Source organism: Arachis ipaensis, chromosome B06, assembly GCF_000816755.2.
Source record: "Arachis ipaensis cultivar K30076 chromosome B06, Araip1.1, whole genome shotgun sequence".
NCBI lineage: Eukaryota > Viridiplantae > Streptophyta > Magnoliopsida > Fabales > Fabaceae > Arachis > Arachis ipaensis.
The window spans coordinates 16,668,939-16,675,637 of NC_029790.2; positions in this window are offsets into that span (position 1 = coordinate 16,668,939).

Consider the following 6,699-nt stretch of genomic DNA (forward strand, 5'->3'; position numbering starts at 1 on the left):
GGTTTAGTTGTTCATAGCTCTAGAAAATGAAAACAAAGATGGAGAATACATCATAGAACTAGAAATTGCAGAGAAAGTAAAATACAGAGAGTAATTCTCTTTTTCCAACTTCCAGAACTCCTTAACAATTCAAAGCTACTCCTATATATACTACTTCTCTCAGCTTCTAGTTGGCTCTTCAAGTCTTGGGCCTTTGGATCTTGAGTTTGAAGCAGTTCTCTTCTTCATTTGGGCTTGGCTTTACTTGCAGAGAGAAAATGTGAATTGGGCAGAGACTTTAGCTCAGGACGTTAGGGGTGTTAACGTTTAGTGAAAATATGAGTTCAAGAACGTTAGTGACAATCAACTTTCTCACTAACGTTACTAAGTAAAAGCCACGTTAACTTCAACGCTAGTGGCATAAACGTTGCCACTAATGTTGCCTGTGACTCTTAACGTGGTCAATGATGGCTTCGAGAGCGTTATTGGCAATCACTTTTCTCATTAACTTTGCAAGTTACCTCCCATTCCTTGCTTCCTTTGGTCCTGAAATCAAGCAATAAAGTGCATCAAAGTTCTAGTCCAAATCATGGGTAATGCAACATACAATTTGTCACTAAACTCATGCAAAATCCTCATTAAATAATGTAAAATGCACAATGTATGCTTGAATCAAGGTGTAAGTGAATATCTACCCAAAACTAGCTTATTTCCTAAGGAAATGCATGAAACTAACCTAAAAACAGTAAAGAAAGGGTCAGTGAAACTGGCCAAGATGCCCTGACATCACAACACCAAACTTAAAGCTTGCTTGTCCCTAAGCAAGTACTGAAACAAGAGAATGATGAATGGAATGCCAAGAGCAATGAGTCATTCTTGTGGAAGTCATATCACTGATTTTATGGTGGTTTCATGCATAGCAACTTAGGTTCATTCCTGGCTTTCAGACCTTTATCATGTCTTAAAACACTCACTTTGCTTACATCCCATGAGACTTTTATTCATTGATCCCTTTATTGTCATTTCAGATTGGTGTTCTTAGGCTAAGTGCTCTGTAAGGGGGCAACTTTTTAAGATAAGCTTTCAGCCAACACTCCCGAACCAGTTGGTTCAAGGTGCTAGGTGTTGAAGCACCCCTAAGAACTTACTCCCTCAAGTCTCTCCCCCATACATACACACCACAGGCATATAGTTCATTTATTTTCCTTCTTGAGACCTTGGTGTCCAGCACCTCTTTGGGTTACTAAATGCTCTGTGGTGAGGGTTACTCTTGATAATGGACTTTCAGCTAATAATCCCGGGTTAGTTAACCCAAGTTACCAGGTGATAAAGCACCCCTAAGAGCTTATTCATCCAAGTAGATCCCTCACATAGGAACACCACAGACACATATCTTAAGATCAAAACCATTGGTGCCTAGCCTTATTGCTTACTCTTTTTCTTTTGTTTTTTTCCACTTTCATTATTCTTTTCTCTTTCTCTTATTAGGATCTTGTCATATACTTAGTCTCATGAGTATATTCAAAGCAAAGTATTCAGGCCAGATAGTTGTCATCCCACCTTATGGTTGAACCAACTTAGATAACTTATGATCATACCACAAACTCATGAATGTACTCCATAGTGTGAGCTCCACTCTGGTCTTTTGAAACATAAACATTCTCTCTTCATTTGATTAAAAGGGACAGGCACACAAGTAAGTAAAGTAGGGATGCAGTGACATAAAGACTAGCACACAGAGATTTTCTTCAATACCAAAAACTTAAAAGACATAATTGAAAAAGGTTTAAACATAACATGGAAGCAAGTTCTATTTCATACAAGATCTTCCTTATTTAAAGCATAGAAAACATGGACCAAAAAGAACTCCACCACCTGTCATTCATGTGGATGCCCATGCTCCCATCCTTGCTTGTCCTCATTGTGTCTCTCTTGAGTGCTTGTACTTCCACTTCCTTTGCCTTTTCCAAGCAGCTTCTTCCAGAAACCACCATCTTCCATCTTCTTCTTGAGTGTCTCCTTTTGCTGTTTCACCTTCCTCTCTTCTTGTTCTACAAAATCTTTTTGGACCTCATCATATGTAGGGATGGCATAGTATAGCTGATGCATATTACTAGTCATGTAGTTCAACTTGGCTTGAGTGTTCACATAGAACTCCTCCCTATGTAGTTACCTTCCTTCATTGAGTACACTGAACTCATTGAAAGTTTTCATTTGGGCTATCTGCCGCTGGTTGAGTTCTTGCAAGTGCTTCTCTTGAAGCTCTTGCCTCTCATTCACTTGGTTGATGGCTTGGGTGAGCCGGGAGTAGTATTCTTGCTGCTGCTCCATTTGTTGTTTTTGCCATGCTTCCTGTTGGCTCAGCCAGTTGGTTTGAAGGTTCAGTATTGCTCTTGTCCTTCCATATGTCTCATCCCCAAATCCTCAATGGCTCTTAGAAGGTGACTCATGTTCAAGTTGGCTGGATCAGAATACTCTCCTTGTTGATATTCTTCCTGATGGGGTTCCTCTTGGTGAACTCTTTCTTTTGCTTTCCCTATTTGTGGCCTTCTTTGTTGCTGAGCAGGTGTAGTATAAACCAATCGCTCGAGTGTAACTGGCCTCCCTGTGTTCACCCAGTCTGGGTTGCTGTCCTCAAATACTACCTTAGCCTTGTTGCATAAGCGGAGGATGGTGCTGGGGTACCAAAGCCTGGCACCTGAATCAACCTTCTCAGCCGAATCTTGAATCCCCTCGGCGATGAGCTCATTCACATTGATTTCCCCACCTTGTATTAAGCAATGCACCATAGTAGCTCGATTGATGTTTACCTCTGAATTATTTGCAGCTGGTAGAATGGACCTCCTTACGAGTTCAACCCACCCCTTGGCTTCAGGGCTCAGGTCTCCTCTCTTGATGAACTTGGGTCTCCCATCTGTGTACCTCTCCCAGTCAGCTGCTATAACACAGATGTCTGCCACTATCTCTGAGAGCTCATCATTATCAGGGCTTCTACTTATCCTTGCCTGATAACTGTCCTCATCAAAATGAGGTGATTTCAGGTGAAGAACTCTTGTTATGGCATTTGGGCTGAAGTCCACCTCCTTTCCTCTTACGTAACTTTTGAAAGTCGGGGCCTTGGTTTTATCCTCTCTTACTACATTTGCATAAAATTCTTTGATGAGGTTTCCATTGATCTTTCCCTCTGGACTTGTGAGAAATTGCCACCCCCTCTGTTCGATTTTCTCCAGAATTTGTGGTGACTCATTTGCATTGATTTGGAAGATTAACTCTGGCAATATCTTTCTCGCCCTTATCCGTTCGAATTCACATTCATAAAAGGTAGTTTTAAATTTCTTCTCATCGAAAAGAACACTCTCCATGGGTTCCTTCCTCTTTTGCCTCTTTGAGCTTGATGATGCCATGAATTGAGTTGCTGTTTTGAGGGGGAGGTTGGAGGATACGGATAGATGAGGAATAGATTGGCTAGGACAGAGTATGATGAAGGAGGTTGAGCACGCCGAAAGTATGAAGTGTGGAGAGTGGGAATTTGAGTGTGAGGAATGATCATGCACTAAGGTTCACTTATATAGGGAGGTCATGAGTGGATGGAAGGTGTGGATTGCAAGGATTTTTGCTTGATGGACGGTCGGGGTTGTGTATGAAGGAAGGACAAGGATCATCACTTAATGAGAGTGATTGGTTCGGTCTTCAAGGATCTTCCTTCTCCAATGTTGCATGGCAACGTTTCCCCATGCGTTCCCTCTTGAGACATGTGTGTAGTGCTCTTCATTAAGTGGCGGAATCTCCCCCCATTTAATTGTCCAATCAATCCCTTTTTATGCTTCTTTTCTTTTTCTATAAAGATTTAAAATAAGGAAATTAATATCATAAAAATCAAACTCTACGGCTAGAATAATAAATAGAAGAAAAAGAATTTGTTTATTTATGAATTTCAACTAACTAACTACTTGTGTATCCTTATGCATTTTGGTGGCACCATGGGGTGACACCAAACTTAGTTTGAAGCAATGTGATGAAAAGTTTTGTTCAAAGCTCCCAAGACTAGCATGCATCTTTGTTTGCTTTGAACACCAAACTTGTTCTTCACTATATACTGCATGATAAAGATTGCACCAAGTGTTTGTCAAGTTTGGGTTGAAATTCATAAACATTGATTTATTCATTATTTTAAAAACATATAAAACATGGGTTACCTCCCATGAAGCGCTTCTTTAGCGTCACTAGCTTGACGTTTTTCCCTCATCAAGGTGGTTGATAGTGCTTAAAGTCCTCCCCTCTTGCTGTGGACTTATATCCATTGGTTGGATCAATGATCTCCACATGTTCTAGGAAAAGAACTCTATTGATAGTGAAGACCTTAGGTAACTGAGATGGTATAGTAGGGAGATTAGGGGGAATATCTGGAAAGTAAGCTGAGACAACTCTATCCCCTGGAGAGAAGTCTTCTGTAGGGATCTTCTTGTTCCTCCACCTCCTTGGTACCTTCTTCTTTGTTCCTTTTGATGTTGCCTTCCCCTTGGTGACCTCTTTTTCTAAGGGAGTTGTGATGCTGTCTTTACCTGCCTCTAGAGGTTTAGGTTCCTCTAATTTTTTCTTGAGCTGTGGCAATTGCTGTTTTCCTTGTTTATCAATTAAGGGAATCTCAGAATGAACTGGCTGTGCTTCAGTGCTTGTCTCCTCCTTTAGTGTCTCATTATCATTTGTGCTTAGTTCCTTGTCCTCTTGCTCTGTTTCTTGTGAGAGTTTGAAAACATTGAAGCTGAGTCGTTCATCATGGATTCTCAATATTAGCTCCCCTTTCTCTACATCGATAAGTGCTCTGGCCGTAGCTAGGAATGGTCTTCCCAATATGATTGGGTGAGTGTGACTCTCTTCCATGTCCAGGATGACAAAGTCTGTTGGGAGAAAGTATTTCCCAACCTTTAGCAACACATTTTCCACCACTCCTATTGCTTGCTTTTGAGTTTTGTCAGCCAGTCTGATGATTACATCTGTGGGCATTATCTCATTGATCTGCAGCCTCTTCACCAGGGATAAGGTTATTCTCCTTTGGGGTTTTTCTCCGTGTCACTTGGGAAGCTATCAGTAGGTTTGGGAATCTTCTCAGCTAAATATCCCACCTGGAATTCCAGCTTCCTGATGGTCTCTCCATGGTTCTTAATATTGGCTCGCACCTCCTCTTTGAACACCTTATTTTCTTGAATCTCTTGGCATATTCCATCAAGTAAGGCTTCAATCTTAGAGAGCTTGTCATCAATTGATGAGTGATTCGGAGCAGATGTGCTGTTTTGGTTTTGATAAGCGTGTGGAGAAGTGTTGTTGTGGGGGTGTTGAGATGTCCTCTGTGTGAATTGCTGGTGAGCTGCATTGTTGTTGGAGTTGTAACGTCTCTGGTCTTGGTTTTGATCTTGCTCACCTCCCCACCCAAAGTTTGGGTGGTTTCTCCATCCGGGGTTGTAGGTCTTGGAGTATGGATCATAGTTTTTTCTTGGTGAATTTCCAATGTAGTTGGCTTGCTCCTGACTCCCCTCTGCTTCTTCATTCACTCCTTCTTGGGTTGTTGGTGAAGTTGAGATTGCTGCTACTTGGTTCATCTCCATCTTCTTGGTGAGGTCAGCCAGCTGCTGGGTAATGAGCTTGTTTTGGGCCAACAGAGCATCTACATTGTTTAGCTCCATTACTCCTCTTGTGTTCCCTCTTTCGGAAGCATAGAAGTAGTCGTTCTCTGCTACTGTTTCAATAACATCTATGGCTTCCTCAATAGTCTTCTTCTTGTTCAAAGATCCTCCGGATGAATGGTTTACGGCCTTCTTTGACTCATAAGAGAGCCCTTAATTCATAGAAAATGTGCAGCTGCACCCATTCGTTGAACATATCTGGTGGGCACCTCCTTGTTAAGTCTTTAAACCTCTCTCATGCTTCATATAGAGTCTCACCATCTTGTTGCCTGAAAGTTTGGACCTCAGCTCTCAGCCTACTGATTCGTTGAGGAGGGTAAAATCTTGCTAAAAATTTGTTCACCACTTCTTCCCACGTTGTCAAGCTTTCCCTGGGGAAAGATTCCAGCCACTTGGCTGCCTTGTCCCTAAGTGAGAATGGAAACAAGAGCAGTCTATAGGTGTCAGGATGAACACCATAACTTCAACGTTAGTGGCATAAACGTTGCCACTAATGTTGCCTCTAAGTCCTTCGCACACGTTATTGAGACTTAACATTTCTAATAACTTTGAAAAGCCCTTTATTTCCTAAGGAAATGCATGAAACTAACCTAAAAACAGTAAAGAAAGGGTCAGTGAAACTGGCCAAGATGCCCTGACATCAATCGCAGATATATAGATCGGATACGATCCATGAACACCCCTACATTTTCTCCGGTCTTATTTTTATATATACATTCCTTACTTCAAATTAAAAAAAATTCCACCAATTTTCTCTTTTTCTATATACATAATATCGAAATTCACTCCTTATGATAGCTAAAATGCTTGATGCTGATATCTTCGAAGTTGCAGTTTTGGACACATATTTTAGGTTGCGTTTGTTTTTAAGAATAGAATAAGGCAAAACACTGAAAATAAGATACAAATAATAAAGACACAAAATTTAATGTTTTTTTTATTTTGTTTGGTGATAAACAAAAATAAATTATAAAAATTCAATTTATTTTTTTTTTTCCATTCAAAAAATTTAAAAAAAGAATAATAAAAAATTAAAAAA